This window comes from Enhydra lutris, unplaced genomic scaffold, assembly GCF_002288905.1.
Source record: "Enhydra lutris kenyoni isolate GAN:26980312 unplaced genomic scaffold, ASM228890v2 scaffoldscaffold56, whole genome shotgun sequence".
NCBI lineage: Eukaryota > Metazoa > Chordata > Mammalia > Carnivora > Mustelidae > Enhydra > Enhydra lutris.
In genome coordinates, this window is record NW_019154140.1 from 6,206,675 (window position 1) to 6,219,989 (window position 13,315).

Genomic DNA, 13,315 nt, shown 5'->3' on the forward strand with positions numbered 1-13,315 from the left:
TGCATGAGGGTGTTGCTACAGTGTGTAATTAGTAGTCTTCCTAATCAAATCAGCAGCTTTAGTATAAGATTTGTCCATTTCTCCAGCAGAAATATGATTTGAAAATGCTAACAAAAGTCATCTTTTTAGGATCTTCTTTCTTTCTGCCCATTCTAACCCTTGACCATAACTCAAGTCACAGTTTCTTTGCAAGGTACAAGGAAAAGGGAGACTTGGAGGTAATCATAAAATTACATTTGATACATTTATTAATCAGTTTAACTTATATATTGCTGTGGCACCAACAACCCAAAATGAAGACATAAGGAAACTGTGAATTCAAAAAAAACAAAAAAATTGGAGCTTATAAAGGTTTTTTAGAAGGAATTTTCTTTTCTATCAACACCAAAGGGAAAACTTATCCAAACAATTCCTAGAGTTGATCACGGTTCATTAAGGAACAAAACAGCAGAAACATATAATTTCACGGCAACTCCCACCAAGTACAACCTCTCATTACCAGCAACAAGCCAAATAATTTACTTAGCAACCCTGCTGCTGACATTTAGCCTTTGTCTTTCTCACATCTGGTGCTCTAAGTATGATGCATTTAATAAACATGTTGATAAGCTGATAATTTATTCCTGGCACTATTTTTGCTTCTTTTTACACCAAACTTCATTCATGGGGTGGAAACATATTGACTGTCTCATTGCTAAGTGACCTTTCTTACTATGCTGTTATGAGATTTTACAAAGCATGCGAACGAGCCTGGTCTTAGAAATGAAGCCTAGTATCAGCCATAGGCTGACATTTTGTACCACAGCCAGAAGGGAAGCAGTCAGCCAAGGTGCAGTGGGAGGGAGAGCCACCTCCAGACATTCCCTGAAGGCATCTCAGAGTCACAACAACACGGGGAACTGATGGGTTCCATGACCTCCAGATGACAACGCACTGTGTTTTATTTTGCCATTACATGTTAAGATGGAAAATCAAGTAGAGCTAATTTGATTTGGTTTATGAAATTTTTATGTAAAAAACAGGCAGATGGAGATGTTAGATCGCTACAGAACCACCAAAGATTGTTTGATATGTCTTCTAAAACAGAGATTCATTCCACAAAATCTAAATGGAACTTCTTGGCATAAGGATGTCACCAGGCATCCATGGGGCCACCACTGATTCTGAGGGGACAGAATGCACCAGTGGTCACTCTCAGAGGACAACAGCTCAGCTCCCCCAGAGGCAGGCAGGTAGATCAATTCAGAAGTATGCTATGACAGACAAACACCCAGACCACAAATAAGCAGCAGCCTGATTCTACTCCCAGCTCTGCCATCAACAAAGGGTCACATACCCTCAATCTCTGAGTCTCTAGCTCAGTGAGCTATTGCCACACAGCAAACCACCCCAGAACTTAGTAGCTAAAAACAACACCCACTTAGGATTTCTCACAAATCTACCGCTGATCTGAGAGAGGCTCAACTGAGCTCAGCTGGGGTCCACTGGCAGCTCATTTGGGGGCTGGCAGTTCTAAGATGGCTTCAGCTGTGACAAATTGGTTCCATTTCAGGAAGTTTATCTCCACCTCCAGCAAGCTAGCCGAGGATTGTTCTTATGGTGGTGGGGGGAATGAGGGAGAAACAGGGGAAGAGAGGAGGGAAGAACAAGAGAGAAGAGAAGGGCAAGGAATAGAGGGGATAAGAGAAAGAGTGAGGAAAGGAGGGAGGGAGAGAGAGAAAGTGAGGGAGACAGAGAGAGAAGGTGGTCTCTTGAGAGAACTGGCCATCTAACACTTCTACAACATTCTTTTGATGTACCCTTTAGGCAAGTTTGTCTTGAGTACTAAGTAAGTCGGTCTCTGTGTAGAATTTATGTGCTAAGTAGTGAAATGTCATGGAGTAGATATAATAAGACATCCAACACGTCCCGGCTTAGTGCTGTCCTCCATAAGATACACAGACTTGCATCCTCACGAGAGATGAAGTCAGTAATGACATCTGGGGGCAGGGAACGTCGTGTGAGATATTTTGTGTACTTCCGCCCCGTTCCACAAAGCTTTGCGGTGGTTTGGTACACGAATGCATCCACATACTTGCCAGCATACCATAAATACAAACAATGAGTAAGAACTGAGAAAAACACAACTGAGGGTAGGAAGTCAAGACCCAAGATTAGGAGTGGTAAGGGACACGAGCTCAAATGCGCAAGCCGTCAGGACAATACCGCGACTATCTTTGAATCTTATATTTGGTTCCGCATTTCCTAGAAGAAAAAAAAAATGTCCTTCCTCAGGTATGGTCTACAAGTTGATCTGTGAAGGCACAAACCAGCCAGCACACTCACCCCCTCCGCCCTCTGAGCACTGACTCGAAGAATCCCGTCAGCAGGTTCCACGGGATGCACTTCCGGATCCACGGTCTCCCGGGCCGCATGGAATTCTGGGTAATGCAGGGAGGCGGGGCAAGGAGCACTCTAGGCTCTCAGCAGCGAGGTGCGGACTGTGGTCAGAAGAACGTGGGTTCATAAGAGACTCTTAATCTCACAAAACAAACTGAGGGTTAATGGGGGGAGGGGGGTGGGGGGGGGGGGATTATGGACATTGGGGAGGGTATGTGCTATGGTGAGTGCTGTGAAGTGTGTAAACCTGGCGATTCACAGACCTGTACCCCTGGGGATAAAAAGATATTATATGTTTAAAAAATAAATAAATAAATAAATAAAAGAAAAAAAAAAAAAAGAACGTGGGTTTGTGAAACAAGAGGCAGGGAAGTGAGACGGATTTTTCCATTCCTGCCAGCGACACAATGTTTCCTTTTAAAATAAATTCAGCTTTTAAAAATAAGTAAAAAATAAATAAAAATTTTTTAAAAAGTTAAAATCTATATCAATAATAATAGTACAGACAAGGGGCGCCTGGGCAGCTCAGTGGGTTAAAGCCTCTGCCTTCAGCTCAGGTCATGATCCCAGGGTCCTGAGATCAAGCCCCACATTGGGCTCTCTCCTCAGTGGGGAGCCGGCTTCCTCCTCTCTCTCTCTGACTGCCTCTCTCCCTACCTGTGATCTCTGTCAAATAAATAAATAAAATCTTAAAAAAAAAAAAAAAAGAGTACAGACGATGTATGTTTAAGACAAACTTGTGAAGTTATGACATAAGCACCTGGCGTCTGAGAAGCAGTTTTCTGGGATGTCCATTTATAAGCAGCAATGGTTCCCAGTGAACTTTCCAGGGTGAGTTAGTAGCAAGTATCTTTCTGCCTGGAGTCTGTGTACCGTCGGGGTCCTGAAGACGGGATGCACTTATATCTACATTTATATGAAGCAGATGAAATGAGCTGAGTTTTACTACTATTTATTTTTTAAGGAGATTTTATTTTATTTTATTTTATTTTAAAGATTTTTTTTATTTACTTGAGAGAGAGATGGAGATTAGTGAGAGAGGGCACAGGTGGGGAGGAGAGGGAGAAGCAGGCTCCCCGCTGAGCAAAGAAACAACCCCCCCCCCGCCCCCACACCCACATGGGACTTGATCCCAAGACTGGGAACATGACTCCAGCAAAGGCAGAGGCTTAATTGACTAAGCTATCCAGGTGCTGCACTACTATTTAAACATTCTCTTTTTTGTTTGTTTTGTTTTTTAAATGCCAAGCCCAGTAGCTTCCAGACTTGCCTTTTTGTTTTATTTTTTTTTAAGATTTTTATTTATTTATTTGAGAGAGAAAGAGCAAGAGAGAGAATGAGAAGGGAGAGGGCCAGAGAGAGAAGCAGACTCCCCACTGAGCAGGGAGCCCAATGTGAGACTCCATCCTGGGACTCCAGGATCATGACCTGAGTTGAAGGCAGTCACTTAACCAACTGAGCCACCCAGGTGCCCTGTTTTGTTTTCTTTTTTTAAAGATTTTATTTATTTATTTGAGAGAGAGAGAGAGAGAGAGAAACAAGCACTGCACCTGCTTGGTCAGCTTGCCAGGTGTGACCTGCCTGGGGCAACCCCCGTGGTTCTCTAGATATCTGGTTGGTGAGGGGGGAGTGGAAGTTCCCTAAGCAAGGAGCTGACACATTTTTTTGTTGTTGCTGTTCACTTGCACCCAATGGCCCCATGCTGGAGTTTAGATGTGTCTCGGTGGGTGTAATGCATGGAGCATCTGGTTTCAAGTAAACTACCTTTCACAAAATGGAGAGAATTGAAGACAAATCCCCCAGATAATAAGCATAAGTAAACAAAAAAGAAATGGCACAGCCTGCATATCTCTGATTCTTCAGACAGGAAAGCTTTTTATCAGCCACGTTATGAGGTAAAGCAAGGTTCTGATCTATCCAACCAAAAGTCAACCTCCAAACTTAAACTTAATAGAAAGACTTCCCAAAATATGGATTTACCTCCCCTCTTGTTAATTATGAACCTTGCCTTGAGTTTGTGTTGTGCCTGTTGTATTAGCTACAGGGAGCATGAAGCCATCAGGATTAGCAAGGTATTTTTAAAAGGAAGCAGCTTAAAGAGACATCATCATAATTGAGTGACATTGTTCTAGCAATTAATAATAAAAGAAAAAAGTCACTAATTTTTATCTGTATGTCATCCTTTTAAAATTGCCATTTTATTCATGCTTTCTAATACAGATGACATATTGATATCCTGGCATGGGTATATAATTTATAAATAAATCCATATGGATTGGGAGAATATGCGGATACATATTTTCATTCATGAGGGATGTAATTAAAACAGTTGGGATACCGCTGCTTTAATTTAAAAATTAGTGGCTGAATGGAATTATTAAACTTAGAATCACTACATTTGGAGAACAGCCATGTAATAATTATTTTAATATTAACAGAGTTGACTGAAGACTAGTCTTGCCTGGCGTGGACACCGGAACGGGTGATGGCAGCTGCATCCTCCATATCCACATCAGCCACCAGCTGCCCACTGCCCCCTGCCCCACCGCCACTGCTCACTGGCCGCCCCCGCCCCCCACCAGCCTGCAAAGGGCTGCCACTTCCACCACCACCCTTTCTGCCTTTCCGCCTTTTCCATCACCCTTTCCATAGTTCAAAATGAAGCTGTTCTCATTTCTGGAAGGAACCTTGCCCAGCAGATCAAGCAGGAAGTGTGGTGGGAGGTGGAAGATTGGGTGGCATTGGGCCACATGCTGCCAAGTTTGTTGGGAGTGTGGTTCTGGTTAGTGAGCATCCTGCAAGTCACCCCTCCAGCCTCAACAAAACCAGGGCAGCTGCAGATATGGGAATCACTGCACCATGGGGAAACTGACTTCAGTTTCAGAGGAAGAACTGTTGAACTGAATCCATAAACTAAATAATGATAACATAGGTGGTGGCCTCCTTGTTCAGCTGCCTCTTCCAGACCACACGGATGAGAGAGAGATCTGTAATACTGTTTCTCCAGACAAGGATGTTGATGGCCTTCATGTCATTCATTTAAGTCAAATGTGTTTGGACCAGTATTCTGATGACCTCATAGAGTGTCTAGGAAATAATTAAGCAAACTGGCATTCCAACCCCAGGGAAGAATGTGATTGTGGCTAGAAGATCAAAAATGTTGGAATGCCCATTGCAATGCTACTACACACAGATGGGGCACATGAATGACATAAAGGCAATGAGATTATAATATCTCATCCATATACTCCCAAACATACAGTTCTGGCAGATGTTGTGATCTCTAATACAGGAAGTTCAAAACTGATTACAACAGATATAATTAAGGAGGGAGCAGCCCAACATTACTTGGCATCAGGGAGATACAAATAGGAACCACAATGAGATACCACTTCACAACAGTCAGAATAGCTAAAATTAACAAGTCAGGAAACAACAAATGTTGGCAAGGATGCAGAGAAAGGGGAACCCTCTTACGCTGTTGGTGGGAATGACATACTCTGGAAAACAGTATGGAGATTTCTCAAAAAGTTGAAAATAGAGCTACCCTATCACCCAACAATTGCACTACTGGGTATTTACTCCAAGGATACAAATGCACTGAACCAAAGGGGCACCTGCACCTCAATGTTTATAGCAGCAATGTCCACAATAGCCAAACTATGGAAAGAACCCAGATATCTATCGACAGATGAATGGATAAAGATGTGAGATGTCTATATATAGGTATATATAATGGAATATTAACCAGCCAATAAAAAACGAAATCTTGCCATTTGCAATGACATGGCTGGAACTAGAGGATATTATGCAAAGTGAAATAAGTCAATCAGAGAAAGACAATTGACATATGATTTCACTCATATGTGGAATTAAAAAAAAAACAACAGAGGAACATAGGGGACAGGAGGTAAAAAATAAAATAAGATGAAATCAGAGAGGGAGACAAACCATAAGAGACTCTTAATCATAGGAAACAAACTGAGGGTTGCTGGGGTGGGGAGGGAGGTGATGGGGTAACAGGATGATGGGCATTAAGGAGGGCACGTGATGTAATGAGCACTGGGTGTTATATAAGACTAATGAATCACTGACCTCTATTTCTGAAACTAATAATATGTTATATGTTAATTAACTGGATTTAAATAAAATAAAATAAAAATTTTTTTAAAAGGAGGGAGCAGTAATCACCAATATGGGAATAAATAGACTTCAGGATCCTGTACTTGTTAACCCCACATTGATTGTAGATGTGGATTTTGAAGGAGTCAGAAAGAAAGCCAGTGACATCACTTCAGTCCCAGGGGTGTTGTTCCCATGACAGTAGCAATCTTAATGAAGAATATTATTATCATTGCAAAAAAGTGCTGAGTCTTGAAGAACAGGAAGTATTGAACCCCAAGGAGCTTGGAGTAACAACTAATTAACTGTTGTGTTTTCTGTCATGAATACCACTCCAAGCTAGTTCGAGAGACAAAACAAGCCAATAGAAAAGCAATATTTTTCACTTATTTTACTGAAATTGTTTTAAACGATTTAAAATGGTTGTATTTATTGAAAGCTTAAACAGGTGGGTGTCAGTGCATAGTTCTGCAGTACCTCACCATAGAGCATGCCAATATCATTCTGGGTCATGTGATCCAGACAAAAGAAGCCATTCACCTACTAATTAACATGGCAAACATTGTCATGTAGAGCATGGATGCTTAACTTTGTCAAGCCACTTCAGTTAAAATTAGCTTTTTCTAGGATTGCATTTCCCAACTTGTATCCCAATAAGAGTTGATACTCACTTTAGGTTCCAAAACTTTTGAGTTCACTGGTCAAACCAAAAGAAAAATGTTCCTAGAGAAAATTAAGGAAATGATCAAAAGGAAGAAATGCTAATTGAGCAAAAAAAAAATTACTCTAATTTACATACACATTGTATGTAAAAACTACACATTAATGGTGCCCTAAGCTGTTGTCTTTGGCTTAGTCATTGAAAAACGTTTAGGGTTGGTCCATGTGGGGTTAATTCTCTTTTTATGTGTTAGATTTATGAGGTTTCCCATTTTTTTCCATGACTGAAAGGCTTATTTTATTTTATAGATTATTGGTGTGTATTGTCATATTTGGCTTTTCCTATATCCTTGAACTTCATTGTCACATCTTTGTACTGTTGGGGGTGTCCATGTGGTTTCTTTGGTGTATCTTGAAACCTTTTTCTGAAAAACAAAACTTGGGCCTGATCATCATTAGAGCACCTGGCATAAGTGTGCAACTGACTTTTCCACTGAAGACTTGTCAGCAGCTGCCTGCTTTTCTCTAATATATCTGTGAGGCTTTCCCTGATGGGTTTTTGAGAACTTGAGTTAATATTGAATTTAATCAGACTTACTGATTTAAAGGGGTTTTTGTTTGCTTCATTTTTTTTTTTTAGTAAAACACTTCTGAGTGGTGTGGAAAAAAAAGAAAAAAAAGACTCGTCTTGGGGCACCTCTGTGGCTCAGTGGGTTAAGCCTCTGCCTTTGGCTAGGGTCATGATCTCAGAGTCCTGAGATCAAGCCCCGCATCGGGCTCTTTGCTCAGCAGGGAGACTGCTTCCCCCCCCCCCGCCTGCTTCTCTGCCAACTTATGATATCTCTCTCTGTCAAATAAATACATCTTAAAAAATAAATAAATAAATAAATCTTTAAAAAAAAAAAAACTAGTCTTACCGTTAGTGGTGTGATCACAGGATGCCTCACCCACACAGGCCACATACAGTTGTGTGACATTAATATTTGTGTGCAGGAAGAAACTCACTCAGCTATTTTCCATGACCAGCAAACAGGCATCCACATTTACTAAAGTAGTTTCAAATCATTAATATGAAACTAATACAAAAGTGATGAGGGAGCAAGAGGCTGGCTGAAGACAAAGCAAAATCTGGCACCTTGCACCCCCTCTCCACCCGCTCCCCTTGGTAATGTGTGTGACATTCCTCAGGCACCCCTGACTGCCATAAACGATAAACAAATAGTTAACTTGCAGAGATCACAATCCTGCAAGACAGGAGTCTCCCTTGGTTTACAAATGTCCTAGAAATCTACAAACAAAGAAGTTACCTTATCAATAGCACAATTTCCAGAGGCAAATAACTCAGTTCCTCAAGCCCTAAATAAAGTTAAATTTCTTCTAAACCCAAATCTCACTAACAAAGACGCTTGGTAGCAGAAATGTGAATGGCTTGCCAAAAGACAACATTGATCAAGCCGCAAGGCCTCTGGTATCCCCGCACCTTGTAGGCCCTCTTTAGCATATGAAAACTCTGTCGAAACCTCCCTTTCCCTCACCTTCCCCCAACCGCAGGGTACATAACCTGCCATCTCTCACAACTCGGGGCAGCAGCTCTTCCTGCCCACGGGTCCTGTCCCCGTGCTTTAATAAACTACCATTTTGCACCAAAGATGTCTCAAGAATTCTTTCTTGGTCATCGGCTCCGGACCTCAGCCCACCGAACCTCACCTAGGTTCTAGAACTTCATCAAAAGGGTTTGCAGAACCCAACCCTGCTTTGTGCTACTGGACACTATTAGTTGAATCATCAAAAGATAAGCCAGAAACAGCCTAAATGTCTGTCCATTGATGAGTGGTAAAGAAGATGTGACTTATATGTATATGTATATGCATCATTCACCCATGAGAAAGGAAATTCTGCTATTTGCAACAACGTGGATGGACCTTGAGGGTATTATGCTCAGTGAGATAAGTCAGATAAAGGAAGGCAAATAATGTATTATCTCACTTACATATGCAACTTAAAAAGCTGAACTCTTAAATTAAAACAGCAAGTAGTGTGGTGGTTACCAGGAACTGGAGGTGGGAGAACAGGAGCAGTGTTGTTTAATGGTACAGGCTTGCAACTAATGGATAATTAAGTGCTGGAGATTTCATGCACAGTATAGTAATTATAGACAACACTCCTGTATTATGAACATCAAGCTTGCTAAGACCCAAATCTTAATTTTTTCCACCACAAAAAAAAAAAAAAGAAATAGAAATAGAAATTACACGATGTGATGGAGGAGCGAAGCATCACTACAATAATAATCATGATTTAAGCAGATGTCAACAGCTATGAATCCATACAGAACTCATTCAGTCTGAGCCAAAGCTGGCTACTGTCACAGAGCCACATATCGAGGAAAGGTCAGTAAAAGTTTTGAGCAAGGTGCAGGAGAGAGCATGGCCATGAATGGACAAGCCAAGGAAAATTTTGCTTCTCATACAAAATGTCAGCCTGGAAACCCAGATGGCAGGATAGAGAGAAGAGAGCTATGACAATGAAGTGAATGAAATACCTACTGTGCATGAAATGGTTGTCGTTTTAAAAATGGGGGTCCCATGTTCTAATCAGATAGAACTGTGTCTATTGCCATGAATATTGGTGCCCCCAAAACCCATATGTTGAATCCTAACCCCAAAGGTTATGCATGATGTTAGGAGATGGGGTCTTTGGAAGGGGATTAGGTCATGAGGAATCTATCTTATAGAATCAGAGCCTTCTAGAAAAGGCTATGCAGAAGTCCCTATCCCCTTCCACCATGTGAAGACACAAAGAGAAATAGTGCCTAACGACCAGGAAAAGGGCCCTCTCCAGAACACAACCATGTTGGCACCTTGATCTTGGACATTCCAGCAATTCAGAACTGTGAGAAATAAATTTCCATTGTGTATAAGCCATCCAGGCAGTAGTATTTTGTTATAGCAACTGGAATGAGCTAAGACATCAATGAAGTTCACTTAAGTTATGAGGTTGATAAGGATTGGTACTTACCAATATGAAAAACAGACTAGCTCCAGTGGTAAAGGTGTTCATCCGCCATCTTATTTAAGCATGTTACAAGGAATGTTACAAGACCTCAGCTGAAAGGAGCATGGGAGTCTATCACATTTGAATCACTTTCCCAAGGGCCTTAAGAAATAGGTCCTTTGAGGTGCCTGGGTGGCTCAGTCATTTAAGCATCAGACTCTTGATCTCAGTTCAGGTCTTAATCTCAGGGTCATGAGTTCAAGCCCCACATTGAGCTCCATGCTGGGCATGGAGCCTACTTAAAAAAAAAAAAAAAAAAAAAGGGAAAAAAATAGGTCCCTTAGAGAAGAGCAATCTACAATAAAATCGGTGAAAGAAGGTCTGTAACCTTGAAGACATGTAACTCAAAAAGGGGAAATGATGAAAGGAAGGAAGCTCTCTTGGCTCACAAGCATAGGTCATAGCCCCCACAGAACAGAAAAACCAAAGTCAGAGAGTAAAAAGTTATAGCAGTTTTCCAGGACCTACCAAAGAAAGGAGTTTCTGACATTTCCTTATTCTTTAGACCAATGTAACCATAAATACAGATGAATCACAAATGAGAAGGGTCTTTGCAGAATAACCAGCTGTCTCTGCTCTGGTCCTCATGCCTCAGTCAGTCTCCTGAGGAGTCTTTGGGTTCCTGTACAGATGTGTATACTAGGAAGAGGATTCCTTTCCCCAGTGGCAGGAGCTGAAACTAGGCTAGGTGTGGCTCACTGCAAACAAGTAAGTAGGATGGGGCGCCTGGGTGGCTTGGTCAGTTAAGTGTCTGCCTTTAGCATAGGTCATGAGCCCAGTGTCCTGGGATTGACTCCTGCATCAGGCTCTCTGCTCAGCAGAGAGTCTGCTTATCCCTGCCTCTGCCCCTGCTTGTGCGCTTGCTCTCACTCTCTCAAATAAATAAATAAAATCTTTAAAAAAAAATTAAGGCAGAACAACACCTGTGAATTTAGTCCTTGTGACTCCTTCCAAATCTGATTTTCCACATGTGTACAACTAGGCTACATAGCCAGCAAACAGAGGCTCCAAATCATCAAAAGCTCATGTCCCTCAAAATGATCTGCCTGCCTTATCTATTTCATCATTCATTAGTGTGTTCAAATATTTACTGAGTACCCACTGTGTGCCAGGCAGTGTTCTGGGTGCTGGAGTGAACAAGAGATAAAATCTAGGCAGACAAAAAATACAATAAATAGGTGAATTATAAAGTTAGATAGTAATAAGTACTAAGTATGGCAGAGGAGGCAAACCTAAAAGAGGGAAAGAGTTCCATTGCTGTGTTGGTGGTGGCAGGGGTTTGGGGGGGGGGGTGGTGATTTTAGATAAAGTGGCCCAGGGAAGTTTTCAGTGAGAAGGCCACATATGAGCAAATTCTGGAAGGAGATGAGAAGGAACAATGTGATATTGAGGGAAAGAACATTCCCGGAAAAGACAACAGCCAGTGCAAAGGCCCTGGAGTAGGAGCGTGCTTGACATGTTTAAGGAAGAACTCAAGAGGAATGAGCAACGAAGAGTGTAGATGAGGCAGGGAAGGTAATGAAGCTATAAGGCAGTGGGGTGGGAGGGAGGCAGACTGTGTTGGACCGGGGGGGGGGGGGGGGGGATTTGTTATCCCTTTAGTTTGTTTTTTTTACTCAGGGTCCATGGGAAATCCCTGGAGAGAGTTAATCCCCACAGTAACCCTATAAAATTGGAGTGATTACGGGTGAGGAATCAAAGGCTCACAAAGCTGAGGCACTCGCTCATCAAGGTCACACTGTGAGGAAGGACCCAGGGGCTCTGACTTCAGAGTCTAAACCCCTAGGCCTCAGGCCACAGGGCCTCAGTTTGGTTTTAACACCCACACAAATGACTCCAGCAGGAGCCTAGCAGCCTGCCCTGGCTGGCACCCCAGGGCGGGTGGAGGTAGAATCTGGGGGAGTCTGGAGCTGAGGGCTCAAAGACTGGGTGCGCTTGTCACAAGGAAAAGCAGCAAGATGGCAAAGGTGTTTGGTTCTTCTCTTCCAAAGAAGATCCAAAGAGAGGAGGTTCCCACTGCGGAGCAGCTAGAGGGGAATGGGGAAGGAGGGGCTGGGCCAGATGACGGGGTGGGGTGGGCGGTGTTGTCTCCTAAATGCCAGGCTAAGGGGCCTGGGCTTCATCCTCCAGGCCAGTGTCTTTCAAACTTGGTTTGTTTGTGCTGCTTTTTAGCAGTGGGACTCGCTACAATAATATATTCCATGGGAAGTCCGATAAACCAAGCAGGCAAGGAGAATCGAAGAGCCTGAATTCCTGCAGATGTGGCCCCTCATTCCCCCTGGAGAGTGGCAGGGGGTGGGGCAGGCACGGTAAAGCCCTTGGGGCAGGTGGGGGTGGGGAAGCACTGGGGAGACAAAGGGGAGATTGCTGTGAGCTGAGTTTTTGTCTTCCTTCCTACTTTTTCTTTCTTTCTTTCCTTCCTTCTTAATAACTTAGGCGAGAAGCTTGAATACAGCACACTAGCCTTTCTGATACCCACTGAAATATGCAAACCACTGCCCCAGGCACACAGCATTCAAAAGGAAGTTCTCCCCTCCCCCTCTTCCTCCTCTTCTTCCTCTTTCTCCATGTTCATCTTGTCTTTTTCTTTCTGTCCTTTTTTTAGTGTTAACAAAGCATCAAATACCAACAAAAGAACACACTGTCTTTTCAAGCATCAGCATCTGGGGCACCTCGTTGTGGAAGCCACGTGTGATGTTCATTGAAGCCTCAGGTCTAATATGGAACCTGCCATAGAACACGTACTCAATAAATGTCTGTTGAATTATGAATGACATAAGGGGGGTGCCTGGGTGGCTCAGTGGGTTAAGCCTCTGCCTTCGGCTCAGGTCATGATCTCAGGGTCCTGGGATCGAGCCCCACATCGGGCTCTCTGCTCAGCAGTGAGCCTGCTTCCCCCTCTCTCTGCCTGCCTCTCTGCGTACTTGTGATGTCTTTCTCTGTCAAATAAATAAATAAAATCTTTAAAAAAAAAAATGAATGACATAAGGGATAATACGTAGAGTTTTTAAAGTTTATTAATTTCAGACACTAACTTCCTCTACTCTTATAATAAAAGAAAAGAAAAGAAAAGAAAGAATTAGTAGCAGCATTTTTCAGA

General features: G+C 42.5%; 1 pseudogene; it reads left to right on the forward strand.

Annotated features, from left to right (window-relative positions):
* The first annotated feature begins 2,379 nt into the window (after positions 1–2,379).
* Positions 2,380–6,806, forward strand: LOC111157736 (annotated as a pseudogene).
* The last annotated feature ends 6,509 nt before the right edge of the window (positions 6,807–13,315 follow it).